The following is a 22,225-nucleotide window of genomic DNA, read 5'->3' on the forward strand; positions in this document are numbered from 1 at the left end:
CTCAGATTTGGGGACGGGTCGACAGCTAATCCAGGGGAATGTGCCGGGATTGGAGGCCTGGCCGCGCTCCCGGAACCCCTGGAAAGTCCTTGTGTTGTCATGCCGTAACAATGCAGCCACGCTGCTATGCAAATGTCGACGCACACACCAAGTACGAACAATATTGTTTTTACAAAACGCTTCAAGGAGGCATGCGGTCAGTCCCCCCCCCCCCCCCCCCCGCAATTTTAAACAGTTCCGATGTGTTTGTTTGATGTCGTATGTGGAGAAACTCTGCTACATTGGCGGTTATGATTTAAATGAGCCGTGCTGTCACATTTTTGCTCATAAGTGCGATCCGAACTCAACAACAAAGGGTGTGAGGCAAACAACAAAATAACCACGCGTAATTAGTTTTTCCAGTGCAAAGGGCTCTCTTGCGTCAACATGACCATTCAAGGATGGCACAAAACCGCTGAACAAGAAACCGACATTAAGTGCAAAAGCTGATTTTTGTCCATTTTTTTTTTTTTTCTCAAAAAGCAACTGACTCATATTATTATTGCTATGTTTGTCCTGCATGTCATTCCAAATCCACAAATTATCTTACATTATACTACAACTTCAAACTACAGTTAATTTCTGCATTTTTGCAGTGCGGCAAATTAATCGAGGGTCCACTCAGAGGCCTGCCAGTTGCCCATCCCTGATTTGAAACAACCACATAACTTTGCCTTGGGAAAGTTACGTACCGTTGTCTTTCTGTCAATCTGCCTCCCCCGTAGTTTTGAATTACCTTCAATTCCCAGAAGGGAACAAAGTCACGTTTTGTACCGCTACTTCCCGCGATTCCTCAAAAGCACTTTGATTACGGCATCGTCGACGCGGGATGATTAAATTTACGCGCACACAGAAGAAGAAGAAGAAGAAGAAGAACGGCGCTGTCTGCGACGCTCGCTTCAAATGACGGGGCAAACAATCTTTCGGGGAGCTCGAGGCTCGCCGCCGCAGACGTTTCGCTCCGCCTCAGCCAGAGGTCGCGACCCCCAACATCTGCGGTCCCCGCGGTCCGAGGTCAGGGCCCCGCGCGGATTTTATGCCGCAAGTGCGTCACTGACACGGCGGCGCAGAGAACTGTCATGATGAGGGCTGAGGTGCAAGGGCATAATCTGATATTAGTGTCCAGAAATAGACGCTTAAGACCTTGTTCGCATTTGTGGAATCTAATCCCGAAGTAATAATCTATTAAAGCAACAGTAAGAAATATTGGATTTTTTTTTTTTCCCCCTGGTGTGAAGTGCGATTTCCTTTTAAGCCTCATCACTAAATACAAAAACGCACAGTCTTCTTTTATTATTATTATCATTATTATTATTGTTATTATTATGTTAGTGTGCGGCAAAGTTGGTAGGACCCCCCACACATAATGTTGGATAGTATCGTTAGCGCTGTGGCTAATGCTAACACATCACAAAGTTGTTTTGTCCGGTGTTACTTTGACATTTTTTAGTCAGCTCTGGTGAGAATGAAGAGTTATTATTTTGAAATGTTGGATAGTATCGTTAGCGCTGTGGCTAATGCTAACACATCACAAAGTTGTTTTGTTCGGTGTTACTTTGACATTTTTTAGTCAGCTATGGTGAGAATGAAGAGTTATTATTTTGCAATGTTGGATAGTATCGTTAGCGCTGTGGCTAATGCTAACACATCACAAAGTTGTTTTGTTCGGTGTTACTTTGACATTTTTTAGTCAGCTATGGTGAGAACGAACAGTTATTATTTTGCTTGGATGCATTTGAATGAGATGGGAGAGCGTTCTGAACTTCTGTTTCCTTATAAATACGAACTCATTCCCTGGCCGTAGACGTTTACGGTCATCAGGTGGAATTTTGCCGCCGCTGATTTTCGTCAAGTACATTTTTGAAAAGTGCTGTAATTGCTCAAAGATAACGGAATTGCATCGCTTCGGATTTGAGATCGGCACGGTTTTTGAGGAGAAGATAAAGATGAAAGGGGGGATCGGACAAGTTTAGTTAGCTCGCGCGGTGAGTCAGTGTCGCTCACGGTGCGTTTATCGGTTACATATTTGTAAACAAATCATCATTTTGCCTTTTTGGGGTTTTTTGTAGGTTGACTTGAACATGAATACAAAAAATAAGAATGTCAGCGCTTGCCATGTTCCTTTACCTAATAAGCTTGTTTTCTCCGCTTTTTGGTCAGAAGCTGGCATTTTTTTGGGGCAAATCTACTGCTCATGTGCAGCTATAAACCGCCATTTATATATATGAAAGCCAAATCATAATTATTTTTACTGAAGTAAAATAGCTGATACTACGTGGGATGTGATTAACGAACCTCTCTGTATGTTCTCAACTCCTGTTTCCCTGCCAGTACCAATGTCAAACGGAGGTCTGCGTGGGCGCCAGTCGACTCCACTTGGCATGGCTGACGCCAAGCCGCCCTTCTTTATGTCCCACGTCGGCTGCGTGCTAGTCAGCCACCTGAAGCGGCACGCTAGCGCCTGTAAATTAGGATGAAAAAAAACGCTAACGGCGACGGGACGGCCGGCGGTGCGCCGTGGGCCGTTGCCAGGGGACCTTTTGGGAGGGTTAAACATTTGTCAGGCTGTACCACAGTAACAGGTGGCACGGGGGGAGGAGCCACACTCTGTCAACAAGCTTGATGGCTCGGCCTTTTGTGTGTTTGCGTGCGCCCGTTTTCCAGGTTGCTGCTCCAGGTGCGGTGCGCTCAGACCCTCCTCTTCTCCCTTTTCTTTGTCCCTTTTTTTTTTTTTTAAGTGGTGCGTGTGTGCGTGCGCGCGCGTGCGCGTGCAGAATTTACTCATCCATTCCTTTTCCCTGCTTCCATTCCTCTCAGGTCTTTTTCGCCGCCAACGAGGCACCCCTCCCGCTGCTCTGCCTTTTCTTTCGTCTTTCTTTCTGCGTCTGCTCCATCCCCGCACCCCCTCCCCTCCGCCTCACCCCCCACCCGCCCGCCTCCCCTCTCACAGGAGATTGATTGGGTAATCTGGCTGGGTGCCAGCAGTGCCCGCTTTCTCGCTCGGGGGAAGGAGAGAAGCGGGGGCGACATGACGACATGTTGGAATAATAATAACATCCATAATGTAAGCAGAGTAGGGTTTTTTTGGGGGGCGGGGGGGGGTGAGGGAGGGGAAGAGAGAGAGAGAGACAGTAGAGGAATGGAGTTGGCAGAACGAGATCTTCTTCTTCTTGGCTGTTGTTGCTTTTTTAAGTGCTGCCTACACACCGTTTTCCAGCATCTTTCAAGTTTCCCTCCCCCCTCCTATACATCCTCGGTATGTCCCATGCAGGCATTTTCGTCTTTAGTGTTTTTTATTTTTTTATTTTTTTTGCTGTCCCTTTTAAGGACAGGCGGCTTCCTATGCGCGTCCGCGCGTCCACCTTTCTGTAGCCGAGGCGCTCGCCAAAGTGCTGCCCTCAAGCTGCGTGCGTGTGGTTGCGGCCGGAGGTCTGCGAGTGACAGAAGCACAAGATCAAATATTGTTTATGATTCGCCCCCCCCCCCCCCCCCAACCCCACCACCCCCGCCCGCGGGTTGATTGTGGTCCGGCTTAGAGTGGCCAGAAAGCATTTGATCCGCGACTCGTGCTAGCGTGTGAGCTCCTCTGGATGCGTGTTTGACAGACGTGGACAGAAGGCGGCTTCAAAGTGCGGCAAAGGCAGCCGGCGCGGGAAAGAATAGCGCACGCAAGTGCTGTCGTGCAATGCGGTTCGGGATGATTTCGAAACGACGTTGGAGAGTGTGATTAGAATTCAGTCCAGGTTCGAACGATTCCCGGCAAAGAGCAGAGCGGCAGAAGAATGCACTTTGTTGCTGCCGTACTTGTGTTTTGTTGCAGTTGATACCAGGGGCGTGCTGGCCATTGGGAATTTTGGGAAAATGCGCCGATTCTAGGGATAGATATATGGCCGATTATTGGCGCCGATATTCAGTATTTTGACGTATATCGGTATCGGCCTTTTTCAAAAATCTGATGGCCGGTAATAAATCGATTTAAAACGGCGGAAACTTCAAGGAAGTATTTATTAAAATTTTCAGTGAACTTTATAAGAGATTCTACTGACCCTGGGAACACCTTTTGTTTTGATTAGAAGTCAATACAATCTCTTTTTGTTTGAATTTTACAACAAAGATGGCCACATTGGCAAACATTTATAATAGTATATATTTGTTTGAATCAACGTGATGCAAATCTGAAGAATTGTTCAATAAACATACGCTCAAAGGCTGATTAAATAAAGTTGTATATTTTTTATTTTGATGTCAATATTTTCCTTTTTTGTGAAAATGAATATCGGCTCCAAATTTCGGTTATCGACCTCCCTGACTACTAATAATCGGTATCGGCCTTGAAAAAAAACATATCGGTCCATCTCTAGTTGATTCACCTGAACGGCCGGTCCATTGACCCCCCCCACCACCACCACCGTCCCCGACGTGTATTACGTTTAGGCGCGTGGCGGCCACGGGTAATTGCTACTACTCATCAAATTGTCTCTCTTGATCATCACTGGTAACCTCCAAAAAAAAAAAAGATCATCCTTCAGGTGCTCACCGAGAGCGAGAGCAAAAGAGCAAGTTTGGGAAAAGCAGAGATGAGGATGCAACTGCGGGAAGAAAGAGGAGCGTTCCGTTCGCCGCGTCGCCTGCCCGCATGGGCGAAGCTATTCCGCAAGGCTCAGCTTTGACTCCGCCTCCCCCTCACATGCCAGTCCAATTTCATTCCTCTAACCCAGTTACCCACAAATGCCCTCTTAGTTGCAACATCATCATACATGAAATTTGAATAAATGCGTGAAATGAATGCTTCCTGCTGGGAAGCGGCGTAGTAGCGTATTGGCCCGTTTGTTTACCTCGGTTCTCTTTTGGGTTACGTTGTTAGTCGGAATTGTTTTTTTTTTTTTTTTCCAGTTAAGTGGCTACAAATATGCAGCACATGAAGTATTAGACACACCTCTGAGTGTGAGGCAATGCGGTTCCGCAATGTCCACCACGGCATACTAAAATCCCAGTAATATATTAGGCTTGTGCCTTGACTTTGAGTGACCCAATTTGGGGGAGATACAAGTGCTAAATGGTGGAACTGAATTTCACAATAAGCAACAGAAAAAGAAATAAAAAGAGACCAAGTGCTTGCGTCAAGCTTTTCATTGCCCTCCACACATAATGCAAAACACCATTGGCATGCTAATGAAAGCAGCATCAAAATTGCAGCAGTTGTGACCCTGAATGCAATTTGAACACAAATGGTGCAACAGCCAAAGTTATTGTAGTTCACGAAAACGAGTGAAATAAGCTACATTTGAATGTGTTCACGAAATGAAATAAAAATGAGTGCTTCATGCAAAATTCGAAATGAAAAGATTTGGTTTGTGAAACTAAGCTGTAATTATAGTGAAAATGTCATGTCGTTTTTGTCTTTGGCAATTTCATGCATTAGCTGGCGGGGTTGATTTTAAATGTTTTTATTTTGGTATTACTATGCCAAGAAAAAAAATCCGACATTGAGTAAGTCGTCCTCGGCAGTATAGTTGGTGTTGCACTGCAACAGTTTGAGACATGGGGCGAATCATCATCTGCGTCTTTTTTATGTATCAAAAATTCTTGCGGTATCGGTACTCAGTATCGGTGAGTCCTCAAAGGGTGAATACCTGTACTGGTATCGGCATGACAAAAAGTGGAATCAAACACCCCTAAAAAAAACTAAAACCAATACTCAAACTTATAAAGACTGGACTGAAATGAAGCATTTTTCGAAAAAATAAATACATTTGCAAACCCACTCTAAAAACTAATTAAAACAAACTCAAATGTAAAAAAAAAAAAAAAAAAAAAAAACAGTCCAAATGAAATAAAAAGAACTATAATGAAAAATCGCAAACTATTATAACCCTGGCAACAACACATGTAGGCAGCTATAACAATATCCACAGGCATATATTCTTTATCCCCCGCAAAAATCAACACATTCTCCTATAGCTTACCGAGTACTGAAACTCTTTTCTGACTATTATGTACTGCACGTCTATATTATACTGCCACCTGGTGGTCGAGGCTTGCATACCAGAAGGAGCACAAATTAACAGGGCATTGAAGCATGAAATCGTGATGCAATTTAAATCTTTACATTCTATTCAATAATGTTATTACTGTATGTTTTTACAAAGTACAAAAATGCAGATTGCTATTTTTGTGATAATTGTTATTGTCGGGATTTTTTTTTTTTTTTTGTTCAAGCTTGGTCACGTTTTCCAATTAATCCTAATTCAAGGTAGCGCTTTACTTCTCTGTCAATCAAACCACAAAGCGTTTTCAAATTCCTCACTGTCATATAAGGTTAACCACTGTTAAATCACGTTAAATCAAAAGTCAACTAAAGTGGGGGGGGGGGTCAGTTTGAGGTTGGCCCTTCCACGTCGGAGCCGCTTGTGTCTGTGCCATGTCATCCGTGGCGTTTCTCCTGCCAAGCCGGCGTTTCCTGTCTTGGCCCAGCAGCTCGCGTGACGCTCCGCGGCACACGAAGAGGCGCACGAGGCCCGAGCCGCACACGTTCGGCTTGAACTCTGCTTAGATAACTTTTTGGGGAGAGGTCACAAGAACCTGCCGTGTAGTTATTATCCCTGAGCTAACAACACTTTCGGCCTCTCGTGCTTTTAGGTACATTTCAAGGACGGGGAGGGAGGGGACGCTCGGGGGCGGAATTTCGCTGCTCTTTTCCGGCCGCCCCGGCTTCCTGCTTTCTTTTGTGGAGGACCAGCTCGGAGTAGCACTCCAGTTCTGCTGTTCCTCATTAGCTGTGAAACGCTGACGGCCGCTCCGAGAATTGTCATTCTGGTCCCTGGGAGACGTTGAAACGGTGCATTGAAGCTCCTGCTGTGAGCAGAGCTCCAGAGCATTTTGGGTAATTTCAGTATTTAGACTGCTGAGGAAGTTAATCCTTTTAGGGTAAACTCAAGAAAATGCGAACAGGATAATAATAGCTTTGTGTTTAGACATGGTGAAGCTGCATGTGGCTCATTAGCCAAGGTTGTTTTTGCTGAGCTGTGTACTTACGAGTGACCCAACCCGTTGCTTGGCCTATTTTTTATTTATTTTTTTGTCTTGTGTTGCCAAAAAATGTCCCGTTACTTACAACTGGTGGCAGTGACAAAGAGAATAACGCGTTTAGTATTTATCTGCTAGCTTAAAGCTAACACTCGATGCAAAATCCCATAGACCGGCTAACGAAACTAGCGTTGATATTGTGGTGGTTATAAGCAATGGATATTTGACAACAAATACACAAGTAGTCATGGGTAGGTTACCGCTTTCAAGGTATACCGTGGTCTTAAAAAGTCACAGATTCAAAACTCCAGAAAGGTTCCATTAGCGGTCGTCTGTGAAGGCAAAGTGACTCGACCCCTCCCTCTCGCATTGTTGGTGTGACTCGGAGAATTTTTGTGTACCGCAGTTTGGTAGAAGAAAGGATGTGCAAAAGACAATAATTCCAATATAATGTTTAGGAGAGCGCCATTACTCTCCGACAAATTCAAGATAACGTGAATCTCGTCCTACAACGCCGTCTTGAAATGAATATTTTCAACCGACTTTGAGAATTATCATGTCTACAATTGATGAAATAAATACAAAATACTTGCCGATAACTAGCTAACTAGCGTGGCTAACATCCGTTCATTTCCACCCTGACAGTACTTCACAAAGCGAGGAAGAGCAGAGAAATACAGGAGCTACTCATTTTCTGAGAAATAAATACTTCCGCTGATACTCTACATTTTTGTTTTAATTAAAAATAATTTTAAAAAAACATTTATTTTCTTTTCATTTTTGCGAATTTGCCCACGGAGCGTGTTACAGGAACCTTATGAGCCATCCCTACCTACAGGCATATATTCTTTATCCTCTGTGAAAAATGACAATTACTGCAGTTTAGTTGTGATTTCCACCATCGAGTGTATTTTTGCATTATTATATGTTTTATTATTATTATTAAAAAAAAAAAAAAACATGTTCCCAATTATTTTCTTTTTTTTTTCTTTTTTGTGGGGATAAACCAGATTAATGCCATTTCCATTCATTTCCATTGGCAAACATTTCCTCTGAGCAGAGTTTACAAGAATAACTTTGGGCAGTGAACCACATGCTGCTTCCCCAAATCTAAGCTGTCTGCTCCGATCAAATTCCCTGACATCATGTGTACCGAGTCCAAGTTCCCGTGAGTGACTTTATAGCTACTGCAACGTGACGGGTGTGGCGTGCGACACGTTAGCGCAAGTCGAGAAAATACGGAGATCAGCACGCACGCGGCCTCGCTATAGCTTGAGTTAAAAAAAAGGGTGCAAATGCAGCACAATCTGATATCTGTGAGAAATGGCAGCAAATCCGGCGAGAACTGAAGCACGGATCGATCCATCGATCGCCTGAGTTGCTTTTCTGCTCTTACGCCTCGGCCGCTACTTTTCTCAGTGGAAGTGGGTTAGCCTGCGATTGGCATCAAAACCTGGCACCGTGTGTGTGCGCGCGCGCGCGCCGCCTTGCCGGTCCGCCAGTCTCAAGGGCCAGCTGAGCACCCAAACTCCCAACCCAAATAAACAGGCCCGCTCCATCAATGGCGCTACGGGTGGATGCACGTGTGCGCGAGTGCCTTAATTGTTATTTTTGTGCACTCGCACACGTACGCGCGTGCCGTGCGCACGCTGTGTGTTTTTGCGCCCGTGTGTTGACGTTGTCCCATGCCCATTGAATTAAGCAGTGAGACAAACAGAGTCCTTGAAATCTGCAGGACGCCGAGGCCCTCTCTGTTTGGATTCAGGTGGAAAACAGTTCCACCGAGGACTTGTGGCGCAAACGATGCTCATTTGAATCCCTGGGGAATCCCTAATCCTCCCAATCACATCGAGATCCAGCAAAAAATGGCTGCATCGAGACTTTGACGCGGGACCCAGCTAAGCGGCAGTGTGACGTATAAAATATCAGTCGCGTGTGTACGTTACGCAAGACCCCGAAGGCACCGTAGTCCTGACTGTGCCAGAGAATGGCTGGTGATTGGTCGAGAGCCGAGAAGTGAGCAGAGTGTACCTGTAACCAATATTTGATCACAAATGGTGAATGAATACACGTAGACGGACAATTTTTCCGTGGCCTTTGACATCGGGAAAAAAAACGACTAATATCACCGAATCTTACTGAGCAGTTGTGACGGTCGTCTTTTTGTTCATAATTGTATGTGAATATTATACTGCCCCCTGGTGGTATGCATACTCGAAGGAGCAGCACAATGTACTGCTCATTGACTTGAATCCCAGAAAATGTGGCAAAACCGTATATTTGTCTCTACATTCTATTTAATTACATCACTACTGTACGTTTTTATAAAGTAAAATATTATAGAGTGCCACTTTGGTCGTTAAATAAACACATTGCATGTTTTTGTTGTTTTTATTTGAGAGGCTAGAATGGATTGGTGGCATTTCCATTCATTTCGAAAGGGAGCTAATGATTTGAGAGCGCGGTCACGGAATGAATTCAAGTTGTATTGCAAAGCAGCACCGCATCGGTGGCGCAACAATTAATCGAATAATCCATCGACAGCGAATCGTTCACTGTGTTTCGAAATAAATGGAATGGGCAGAGCGCAGCGTTTTCAAAGGGTATTTCGAGAGCACCGGACGATAGAAACTTAAGTTCCTGTTGCTTAGCTTGCGGCGCTTTCCCTTTTCCCGCCTCACACAGGATGAGTGGCACATCCTACATTGCGTCGCCGCGGCTCGTTCTTTACCGCCACCCGGGGTATATTTACAGACGGTGCCTTTAATGCCCCGTAATGATTATTTTTATTCAAGGTACTTGTGCGGCCCGCCGGCTCCGAGCGGAACGACTCCCCATTGGCTCGCTGATTAGCTCGGCGGCGGCAGTCGCCGCCGCCGTTGCCGTTGCGACGCTCTCCTTTGGACCCCCGTCCTGTTTCTTCTCTGCATTCATCATCTCTCCTGACATGTATTCATTCATGGCATCTTTTCCAGGGTTTTTTTTTTTTTTTTTTTTCCCCCCCCTAGCTTGACCTCGAATTGATTGTTAAGCCAAAGATCGTAACGCAGGATTTCCCATTAGGCAAGATCATCGACACGTCAAAATGCGTTCTTAGAAATGTGCTCGGAAAAGTTGCATACATTTTCACGACATTGATTAATATGAATTTTTTTTAAAAAATGCCCAAAGGTTTTTCTCGCAACTCGCTGAATCTATCAGAGATGACTTTTTTGTCTGAAATCCTATTAAATTTCCATAAGAACAGGCTTGATACCGACATCTAAATCCACCTACGTCCTAATTAATCGACTGGCTCAACTCTTGTTCTCAGCGAAATGATATATTCTCTCTATATGTATTTATAGCAGCTTTTCAAGGGATTTCTCACTCATTTGCCCTGTAATTGATGGTGAACCCAAAGATCATCATGTCGAATTTCCACGTACACAGAAAATAGAACAATACTCACGGGCAAATATTTTTTTATCATCTCCAAAAAAAATGACTAATATGACTGCATCTTACTGAGTCACTTAGAGTAGTTGTGAAACTCTTCTTTATTTGTGTCTGCACGACCATATTATACTCCCACAGGTGGCCAAGTTGCACATGCCATGTTTCATGATATATTTCCTAAGTATAAATTAACATTTAATATACCCTTCCGCCGTCCGTCCATCCGTCTTTTTGTCCGGCCGGAACAAATAGTAATTTGTCGGTCCGCGTCCGCCTATTATTTTAAGCGGGCTTCCGTTAGCGTTTCCGCCATTTTGTCCTACGCCTAATGCATGCATATACGTGCTAAGAAAACACCAAATGTCACTGCTCACGTGCGTGCGCCCCACACGCGCGTCAGTCCTTCGACGCATCCCCCTTCGTGCGCCCCGAGTCGTGTTTATTGTTGCACGTCTGCTTTGTAAAACATTGACATTTGCAGTGGCGGGATCCAGTACACTGCACTCTTAAAATGGAGGAGGGGGGGGGAAAAAAGGTCAGCATTCACTGAAGGGACTACGTTCCGTAAAAAGTCCAAGACGGAGAAGGTTTTGAAGGTTGCAGACCTTCCTCTCCGCTTAGCTGTTTTTTTTGGGGGGGATGCTAATCTCCTCATCGTTGACCAGATTAGCGTCTGCTCCATATTGCGTGGCATCAAGCAGAGGGGATGTCTGGAGGACGACGAGGGCGGGAGGCGGGCCCTGATTTGCTACCACATCAGATGAACTATTATTATTAATATTTCCATCTGGATGTTTGCTATGTTTCGTTGTTTGTCCTGACTTTTTGGTGTTTGTTTATGGACACGCCCCCCCCCCCCCCTAATCTAGATTAGGCACATTTCTTATCCTTTCCCAGTTTTTCGATTCTGGATTCTTTCTGGGGAATTTTCCTTGGGATTTTAAGTCAGTTTTAATATTGTATTGTTGGTTTTCTTATACAGTAGATGATTGACCAGTTTTTATCGATCGGTTAAGTGATTCTTATTCTGAAAAAAAAAAAAAACTGAGCGGTGTTGGTCAAGCTACTTGGAAAATGTTGCGAGCTAGGATATAAAATCTTTTTAAATAAATGTAGCTTCACTGATGCTACCTAACAGACAAATGTACAGTACAGATAAGATACAATAAAATGGGTACACAGTCTCTCTGCCAAAACGTTGTTGCTAGCTAGTGAGTGCTATGCTAGCGAGTTGTGATGACTCTTAGATGGCGATTTTTGTGTTATCTTTGAGAAGTACCTGAACGTGTTGCATGTTGACAGTAACTTCCTTTTAGGTTTGTACTGCCAACATTGGAACGTAGTCTGTAACTCTTCTGTGAGGACCCGAGGCTCTCTGCCTTTTTCTACACTTTCTAGGGCGGGCATCAGCAGAAGGATGATTACGTGACGTCAAACGAAGGAGATGCGTTTAAAGTGGAAGTCAACCCAAACATATTTTTTTCAAGAATATGTATTGCGTTTGTGGAATAAGGGTTATTAATCCACTCACTTTCAGCCATCTCTGGGGGTGGCCATTTTGTCACTGTCACAGTTGTGATGTCATTTTCAGTCGACAAAAGTGACAAAATGTGATCATCGCAGTTGTGATGGCATTTTCAGTCGACAAAAGTGACAAAATGTGATCATCGCAGTTGTGATGTCATTTTCAGTCGACAAAAGTGACAAAATGTGATCATCGCAGTTGTGATGTCATTTTCAGTTGACAAAAGTGACAAAATGGCCGCCCCTTGAGATGGCTAAGAAGATGTGGATTTTGGTGCTTAACGCAACGCAATATTAATCAGAATGCCGTGTTTCAACTAGCCGGCCTGCTGGGAACATATTCTTGAAAAAAATGTGTTTGGGTTGATTTCAGCGTTAAGGTTAAGAACTGACTGGGGGGGGAAATGTAGCTTCTGTGAACGCTAGCACGGTAGGAAGCTACATTTCCCATCATCACAGAAGCATCTTAACAACTCAAAAAAATGTCATGTTGACACTATGACCATGGTAAACAGAAATGCGGTTGAACTAGTAGCTTTCCCAACACAACCTGGCCTACTACTTTGAACTCGAAAGGTAGTAGTGCAGACCTCCACTGAGTTTTTTTTTTCCAGTAATTATCCTCAGAGATTTCCTCAAATAAAAACAGGATTGCAATTGTGTCACTTTCCTTTACGTAGCGTAAATCCTTAGTCTTCGGAAACCTCCAACAAATGTGAAAAACAAATCCTGAATTTGTTTCCTCATCTCGATCTTTCCTGGCCCACGCAGGGTCCTTTTTTCAAAGTTTTGTGAAAACACAAAATCAACCCAGTTTCGTATGATTATTTTGAGACAGTAGTCACATAATGCTCACACTTTGTCAAATTGCCTTTGTAACTAATTCCACGCGAACGTCCCTTTATCCGGCATCTCAGATTATTACGTAACTGGGTAATTTTCATCTATAAAAAATATATATATATGTAAATGTATTTATGGAGCCCTGCACCCCTCCCCACACGCACTACGTCTTCCCCCTCCATCTCCTTCTGTCTCCGGCGCGCTCCGTGCAGAAATGATTTCCATTCCTGCTGAATTTAATGAGGTTGTGCTGAACTGAGGAAAAGGCGCGGGGAGTACAAACACACACGCGCCAACACACGTACACGCATCCACATATCTACTTTGGCCAGATTTAAGTCTGCATTCACTCTCTCTCATAGTCATTCACGGAAGCTTGGCCACATTCTCGTCCCCCCCCCCCCCCAAACAAGTTGTTTTTTTGGGTTGTCATTTTTGTCGTTGGTTTGAATCTCAGCCCCTGTAAAACACACACAAATATTACAAGCACAATCTAGATGGCGTTTTAGTGCCCGCACACACTCGCAATGACGAGAAACACATTTTGGTTCGCCGAGCACGCTGCTTCATGGGCTCCTTGGGGCCCCGAGTAGGGGTGGTCACCATGGTAACGCGCTATTCTGTTAAACGCTACCAAATGCTGCCTACCGTGTTTGGTGCACTGTATGTAGTCACGCAAACCTCAAATCACAGGGATTTTTCTGCGACAAATGTTGTTTGGTATACAAACGTTGTTATTATTCATTTACAGAAAGCACCAAAAAAAAAAAAAAAAAGTGTCAAAACAGGTGGCAGGTAGGTTCAGTCCCAGAACGGCAACTCGTGTGGCGCACATGAAGGAGCATTTAGTCAAAATGTCGTAATTGCGGCAGCCGGCAGCCATTGTCGCGCGCCACTTGAAACCTCCGTCAAGCTCGCGTGGGGAACAAAGGAGGGGCTGATTCCAGCGAGTTGCTTTCCAGCAACCGTCGTGTGGAGTTTGGATTGAAAGCTGCTCAAAACTTCAGCAAAAGACTCCCAAGTTAGCGACGAGAACTTTTGGTAGGCATCGCGGGTAGAGCCACGAGAGAGTTTTGAAATGACTCGGGTTGGTTTGAAGTGGCCATTTTATTTTAAGGCGAAAATAGTTATCAACGGCATCTTCCTGTTTTTGCGACCCGTTTTATAAATGTTAGCATTTTGGGGGGGGGGTGTAAAAATAGCTTCTGAAAATACATGTACAGTATGTTTGATTTTTAAACGCAGTTTCCATTGAGTTTGATGTACTGCCAAAAGCACATTGCTAGCTAGCTATAACGTCCGCTAGCCAAGTGGTCACCGTCCTCTATTCTGTCACAAAGTCGTCGATATCGTCATTGTCTACAAACATATATCTTAACCATACATCGCCTTCCACTGGTTCAAAGTCCACAAGCGCATCGTCTATATCAGTGTTTTTCAAACTTTTTTGAGTCGAGGCACATTTATTTCATTGAAAAAAATCCCGCGGCACACCAGCTGCTGAAATTGTGAAAAAGAAAAAAGCACATTTCAACAATATAAGTGTTATATCATTTATATAAGCATTTTTTAACATTGAAAAATGACGTTCTAACGTCTTGAATAGGAATTAAATCAACACAAAGAAAAAAAGTATTTTATAATGATTCATATTGATACTTACTCAGTTTGAAAGTTGGGCCTGTTTGGATAAACGTGCGTCTCTACTTCGCTTGTTTCTAAACAAAGACAATTAGCAACAATTAGTTGCTTGTGGCATGGCAGCAAAGTTTGATGACCGGCTATAGCACGCAGGAAGTCAGCCATTTTGTTTTAAAGTGATCCAAGTGTCGAAGGATTCTTCTCAAAGCAAACTTGTGCTAAAGATTTTAGTTTGAAAAAATGAACTAGATATCCTAGATGACGGTAAATTTGCGAAAAAGTCGAATTTTTGTTTCCGTGAATTTGCAAAAGTCTGGCAGCAAAGTTTGATGACAGCGTGGAGTCAACTGTTTTACTTTGACGTAGCCATTTTAGAATCGTTTCCAGAGGGTCCATTTATCACCAGTACAGATGAGCAAAGTATTTCGATTTTACCTTTTTTTGTCATCATCACTAAAGCAACCAATCTCACACGCTCTCATTCGTTTCTATCAGACCACCCCCCATCATCCCACCTCCCCCGCCCCTCTCCCCGGGTCTCGGGCAACCAGTCGGCACTCAATAATCTGTTAAATAGCATTGATCACCGCCGTTTAGTTTCCTGGCCGGCTACTTAGGCTGTAAAGCTGATCAATGCACGTGAATGGGAGCCACCTAGATGGTGGATTGACTGCTGGGGCGCGCTCGGCAATCAAATCGTTTGTCTTCATTTGCTCCTCAATTATTCGCCGTAATGGCCGCTGTCAAAAAAAAAAAAAAAAAACAGCCTCGCGCCGGGACCGCCCGAGCCCAAAAACCCGCGACGAGAGACGGCGCGAGAGGAAGTGGTGTCGCGTGTCTCGATGGGCAAAGGAGCGTGCTGACGAAGAGGCTCCGCAAAGTGTTGGTGTTTGTGCGTGCGTGCGTGTGTGTGTTGCAGATGGTCGATGAGGTCTGACCCAGACTGGACTTCCTGTGTCAGAGAGCCGGCTTCCTAAAATCATCAATCACTTCTTGTGAGGCGTGAGCGTGGCAGTGTGTGTGTGTGTGTGCGCGTGTTGCGGGGGTGTTTTTTTTTTTTTGTCTTTCTTTTCTTGGCTTGTCTTTCATGTTCTTTTCCCGCTTTATTGATGGAGCTCATTATCATTACGCATGCTGGAGTCATCAGTGAGCAAATGTTGTACACTTAACGTTTTCTTTCAGCCCTCTTAGCCCTTTAGAACTCCTGTGCTGTATATTAGCACATTTCTTAAAGACTCTGGAAAGCGATTTCAGAGATTGGTTTGTAAATATGTCATACTCGTTTGAAGGTAATTGCAGGAAAGACTGAGAAGGATGTAGTACTCAATTGCGGTGACCCTAGCCTTATGTATTTTTGTTCAAGAGTATGTTCCCAGCCGGCCCACTAGTTGAAACGCGGCATTCTGATGAATATTGCGTTTGTGGAATAGGAGTTAAGCAGCAAAATGCACCCATTTTTTAGCCATCGCAGTGGGCGGCCATTTTGTCACTTCTCTTGACTGAAAATGACATCACAACTGCTCAGGGCTCAGGTCACGACCAATCATGGCTCAGCTTCAGAAAACAGGTGAGCTGTGATTGGTCCTTACCTGAGCAACTGTGATGTCATTTTCAGTCGACAAAATGGCCGTCCTCGCAGATGGCTAAAAACGGGTGGATTAACTATTATTCCACAAACGCAATATTTATCAGCGTGCCTTGTTTCAACTAGTGGGCTTGCATAGAACATACTCTTGAAAAAAATATGTTTGGGTTGACTCCCCTTTAAACGATTTTCACCTTTTAGGTTTTCTTGATTTTTAGGTGCGAGTAGCTAAAACGGCACCACGTGACTGGACGCATTGCAAAGTCCGGCGTGAGTCGCCCCTCCCCCACTTTTTAAGAACTTGAGCACATCCGTGTGCATCAGTGGGTATCCGGCACTATTGTGACGTGCAGTTAGCTAGCTAGCAGCGCGCCTTGCCTTTTGATAGTCAGCTGGCAAGGCCGCTTTAGAGAGCCTCGTTGTCGGCCGTGAGATCATACACCACACGCGGGGAAAGATGGAAGAGTGAGGAAGGGGAATTTATTATTATGATTTTTTTTTTTTAATTGACAGCCAGCGTGTGGACAGACGCTTTTTGGCTGGCACGGCCACTTTAGAGCGTCTTGTCGTTGGCCCTAAGTGCATGTAGGTCATGGAGAGAAGGTGGAAGAGCGAGATGAAGCAAAAAAAAAAAAAAAAAAAAGAAAAATTATCCTACATGACAACCACACTGTAAAAAAAAAAAAATGTTGGGTGTACCCAAATAAGAGTTTACAAAATGGTTGTCCTTTAAGATTATAAGTAAAACAACTTGCTTGCTTTCTTGCACTAACTAACATCGTTGCCGTAAATGTCATTTATATTTTCAAGTTTTTCCAAGTCAAATGACTATTTTAGGCCCCCAAAATAGTACTTGTGCTTTTTTACAGTGCAGGTGGTGTCCCAATACTTTTGCATTGGATGCAACCTATGAGGAGTCGCAAGTTTGGCTGATTGTTTTTGTCCAGAATCACAGGCGTGAACTGAAAAGCCTTTTCTATGTTGTGGAAGTGAGGCGGATCGCACTCAGATTCATGTGCCCCCCCCCACTTGCTTTACTGTACCCCTGTCTTTACACCGGCCCCTTTTCTTCCAGCCCCCTTTGCTTTTTATGAGCAAAACTCCCCGATTCCAACGGCCATATGGCCTTCTCAAATATCAACCCCCCCCCGTCCTCTCCACTGTATGATCCCAAAGGTTGGGGCTACCTGTTAACTAGTCGCACGACCCAAATGGACACAACAGGGTTCCGATTGGCCGGGAAGGTGCCCGACTAAACATCAGCACGTCGGGCTCGGCATCATCAGCTCGCCGGCCCGTCCTTAATACGTCCCCTTTGCGACCTTCATTAGCCCCCTTTGGCTCTCCTTGTTTTCCTCCCTTCCGTGCCCTTGTTGTCATTTAGCTGCTCCCTTCCCCTCTCTTTTCGCTTCTCCATCCCGCCGCCCTTTAAACTCCTCCGCCTTCCCCTCATCGCCTCCATCCATCTCTCGCTCGGGCTGAGGACAAGGAGGTGAAAACCAAGCCGATTACAGCGGCGGTTTAATCTGGCTGACCCGCCAAGGGATTGCTCTGCGCTTTGCTGCGAGGCTGGAGGGCAGCAGGGATGGGTGGGTGGGTAGCAGAAGATGGGGGGGGGGGGGGGGGGGGGGGGGAGCAGGTGAGCTGTTTGGAACACGACATCCGAGCGAATACGAGCGCCACTTTGCCACTCATTTCTTCCCATCAAGTTGTCCTGTGTGAATGCGCGCCTTATGAATAGACGTCGTCCACTTGTATTAACGAACAATCAGTATCAAAGAGAGAATACAAAAAACGTCCTTGGCTCCAATTCTTTTGCCTTGTCTTCTGACAAAATGTCTATTTTTCTTCCAAAGCGCCCGTCTTTTATGTTTCAGTTTAGCAAGTGTTGAACCCTGATTGATCAGGTTCAACGAGCGCTAAATCAGATTGTGTCTGCTGGGGGTTCGTCAGTTTTTTTTTTTTTTCCTCTTTTCTTTTCGTTATTTGGAATCACTTGAAATCACACATGAATGGCGGCGGTAATAAGACAATTTACATAAAAGGGGTTGGGCGGTGTTCATCTTGGTGGATGTCCTCACATCGACACACACACACACACACACACACACTCAGGCTGGATTTACTAATGCAGGTCCAAGTGCCAAGATCAATTTAATGTCTATATATGATTTCTATGTATTTTTGTAGTCACACAAATCCGATATGTTTGTTTCCACTGATGGAGTACATGAAATAACACGCATGTGCCGATGTCCAAATTGTATGTAATTAAAGCCCCCCCCCGCCCCCCCAAAAAAACACTTTAATCGTATTTTCCCACAATCAAACTCTAATTAGTTTCCCCCCTTGGTACAATTTTTGGTGTACCGAGACCTCCTTAAAGTGGTGTAGCTTGCAGCATGCAGCAACATTAGCATTAGCGGCTAACAAGATGAAACGAGGCGTTATTGATATGCTCCCACAAGTGTTCCCACACGATATTTTGGTTAATTAATTTAAAAAAAAAAATTTTTTTTGGAGACCAATCAACCCACCCTTAATCCAAATGTGACATCAAAGTAACAGTGGAGTGAGCGCAAATCGATTAGTCATGCCTGGAGACTTGAGGCCCAGGGATGGCATATTAGAATGCCGAGTGTTGTTGTTTTACCGTCTCGGATGCTACATTAGTGTAGCAACAGAGCTCATCCATATATAAGCACTGTAGATGTTTTTATAGGGCACAACGATATGTATCATGTCAATAGCACCTCGCTTGATCCTCTTACCCTGCCGATGCTAATGCTACGGCAGCTACTTGCGCTTGTTTTCACTTTGACTTTGAGTCCCCAGTCGAGCAAACAGCTGAAAATGCAAAACGGACCCCATTCGGTAATTACCGACTGTTTTTTTTATTTTATTTGAATATTCTATATTCATGTTCTAGAAGTGGTCTTTCTCATACAAATATTTCCTGCCGTTCTGACTTTTTCCCCTGCATTAGCCTTAAATACTGACAGGCTATGATGCGTTCTGACTCAAGAACGGAACTCCTTTGGGAACTGAGGACCCCCCCTGGAAGAGATCAGACAGGCACTCAATCAGAATTTGGGAGTGTAAACCCAGCCTAAGATACAAAAGAGTCCAAATAATGCGCGGTATATATTTCAATTCAAACAAGAGAAGAGTAGCATCTCTCTCAACAAGGAGTCCTCTTCTCTCTGCGTCTTCCTCTCTGCGTTTTCAAGGCTGGTTAAGCTCACCCCCCCCCCCTTCAGAATCAGGACCAGTAGGAAGCTAATCCGCCTCTCCGGCCGGACCCCTCCTCCGAAGCGGCACAGGCGGGGGGGTGGTCTGATGAAAGGAGGGCTGATACGCGGGGTACGAAAGGCATTGTGGAGGCAAACACAGACCCCCGCGCCGCCTGCAGCTCGCTGCGCCAACCACGCCGGAACGTCCCGTCACTCGTCGCGGCTGTCAAATGTTTCCCCCTCGCCCGGCCGGACGTTTCCATTCGGGCCGCGCTCAGGTTAGACGCTTCATGTCCAAACTGCGCTCTCGCGAGCGTCAGCGTCGCGCTTGCTCAAGGCCGAGCCTTTGCCGCGACAAATTCAGCTTTTGTAAAAACAGCTGTCGACGGAATCGGCCGGAAGACCGTCCGAAATTTATATTGATGTATGTTTTTCAGTTCAACTGGCTTGTCAACGGTCAAAATAAAACCAGCGGCAGTTGTGGTTTTCTTTTCAATCATGGGGGGCATTCGCTTCATTTCTTTGTCATTGTCATTCAGAGGCTCAACATTCGGAGAGCTTTTCCCCATACTCTAAAACGTAATATATTTGCAGGTGTTTTAATCCTTGTGAAATTGTTGGTTTGTCAAAGCAAAAGTCAACCCAAACATTTTCTTTACAATAATATTTCCTATGTAGTCCCACTACTCTTAACACGGCATTCTGATTAATATTGTTTTTAAGGAATATGAATTAAGTGGCAAAATCCACCCATTTTTATCCACAACCGAGGGGGGGGGGGGGCGGCCATTTTTCCAATTTCAGTCGAGTGGCAAGTGGCAAAATGGCCGCCCCCTGCTGTGGATAAAAATGGGTGGATTTTGCTGCTTAATTCATATTACTTAAAAGCAATATTAATCAGAATGCCGTGTTTATAGTAATGAGACTGCATAGAACATATATTTGTAAAGAAACCTTTTGACATATTTTTTTCCAGAATATGTTCCCAGCAGGCCCACTAGTTGAGTCAAGCAGCAAAATCCACCCATTTTTATCCACCGCAGGCGGCGGCCATTTTGTCACTTCTGCCAACTGAAAATGACATCACAGTGTCTCAGGGCTCAGATAACGACCAATCGTGGCTCATCTTCGTAAAACAGGTGAACCGCGATTGGTTGTTACCTGGGACCTGAGAAACTGTGATGTCATTTTCAGGCCACAAAATGGCCGCCCCCAGAGATGGCAAAAAACAGCTGGATTAACTCTTTGTCCACAAACGCAATATTTATCAGAATGCCTTGTTTCAACTAGTGGGCCCGCATGGAAGATATTCTTGACAAAAAATATGTTTGGCTTGACTTCCCCGTTAAGGGTTGCAGGTGTTGGCTTGGTAGCAGCAGCAGAACGGACGTGTTCGGCAACTAGTTTTTTTATGAGTGGCCGAGCCTCGACTCGTTTTGCTGCAATTCGAAATTTGAATAGCCGGCGAACAGCGTCCCAACGTTGCAAATGTAACAATCAATCACTCACAGTCAACCGTCATTTTTTTTGGGGGGGGGGGAATTGTAGTCCTACTAGGTAATACACCCAAATGAGTCTCAAAGCCGACGGGCGACGCCGCATTGTGCCCATGTTTGCCACGTGCTTGGAACACCATGCCAACGTTGGGTGATCATTTCAAGGATATCCTATTAAAAAAAAAAAAAAAAAAAAAGAGCTGCAAAAGCCCATTCCCTGTTTGAGTATGATCTTTTTTTGTTCACAATTCCTTGCCTGGCTTGGTCAGTCCATCATCTCCATAGCTGGTGCGGGGCCGCTGCTAGCACGCGCTAGCATGCACCCACCTGCTCTATGAGAATAGTTCTGCGACCCTGCACCCCGCCATGATCGGCGTTGTGCCACCCCGCCTCACGGGGATTCTTAGGGACCTTATTTTGGGCTGCGCCAGGTGCAAGTGGTTTGGGTTGGTTACTTGATCTAGTGGAGGGTGGGGGGGGGGTTGTTTACGTGTGTGTGTGTGTGTTAGTGGAGAGGTGGTGTCTAAAGGGGTGTGGTTTTACACCGGGTCAAGCCTGCCTGTCTGCATACTGGAGTCCAGGAAAGGTCATAGATTGGGCGGAGGTGCCAGGAATAGGAGTGTGAGATGCCTGTGTGTCTAACGCACACACACACACACACACACACACACACACACACACACGCGCGCCACAATAAAAGCTGACCAAAGTGGGGCAGTTTGCTCCCGGTCTCCTCCTTCTCCATCCTCCTCCTCCTCCTCCCCTCCTCGTGTAAACACAATGCCGCTTTCTGGATGTGGGATGCCTGAGGGACAGAGCGCAGACAGGAGCCCCGTCACCATGACAACAGCTTCTCCGAGCTTGCCTGACACCCAGACACTATTGGCTGAGGGCTGCGGGGTGGGGTGGGGTTGGGTGGAGGAGAAGGAAGGGAAGGAAGGTGGGGTGATTGGAGAGAGAGAGAGAGAGTGTAAGTTAAGCAAGGGGTAAAAAGAGGAGGGGGTGGGGGGGGGCCGGTGTTGAGAAAAGGAGATAACGGAGGCAAACGACCCCATTTCTCCTCATGGGGTTGTGCAGCCTGCTTGTGTGGCTTCCACATAAAGAGGAAGAGGAGGGTGGCTCAGGAGGTGTGTGTGTGTGTGTGTGTGTGTGTGCGCGCGCGCGCGTTGCCGGGTGGTGCAGAAGCCTGCGTGTGTGCGCGCTGCGCGCCATCTTCTCAGGGTCGCACGCACACGCCGCTGTTCTCTGTTGCATGTCAATGTTGGCACGCGTGTGTTGCTGCGTGCTAATAAGCCCAGCTTCCTCCCCCGTGAGAGACGTGCGCATGTGTGCGTCGGTGTATCTACGCTGAATAATTAAGGAACTTCAACGGAAAAAAAAAAAAAAAAATTTCTAAGAGT

The 22,225-nt window shown here is 45.3% G+C and overlaps 1 protein-coding gene across 2 annotated transcripts in view; it reads left to right on the forward strand.

The window, feature by feature from the left end:
* ssbp4 (single stranded DNA binding protein 4) overlaps positions 1-22,225 on the forward strand; it is a 96,784-nt gene that overhangs the window by 32,847 nt on the left and 41,712 nt on the right. The window lies entirely within an intron of this gene.

This window comes from Filicampus tigris, chromosome 12 (genome assembly GCF_054856515.1).
Source record: "Filicampus tigris isolate MCC_2025a chromosome 12, RoL_Ftig_1.0, whole genome shotgun sequence".
NCBI lineage: Eukaryota > Metazoa > Chordata > Actinopteri > Syngnathiformes > Syngnathidae > Filicampus > Filicampus tigris.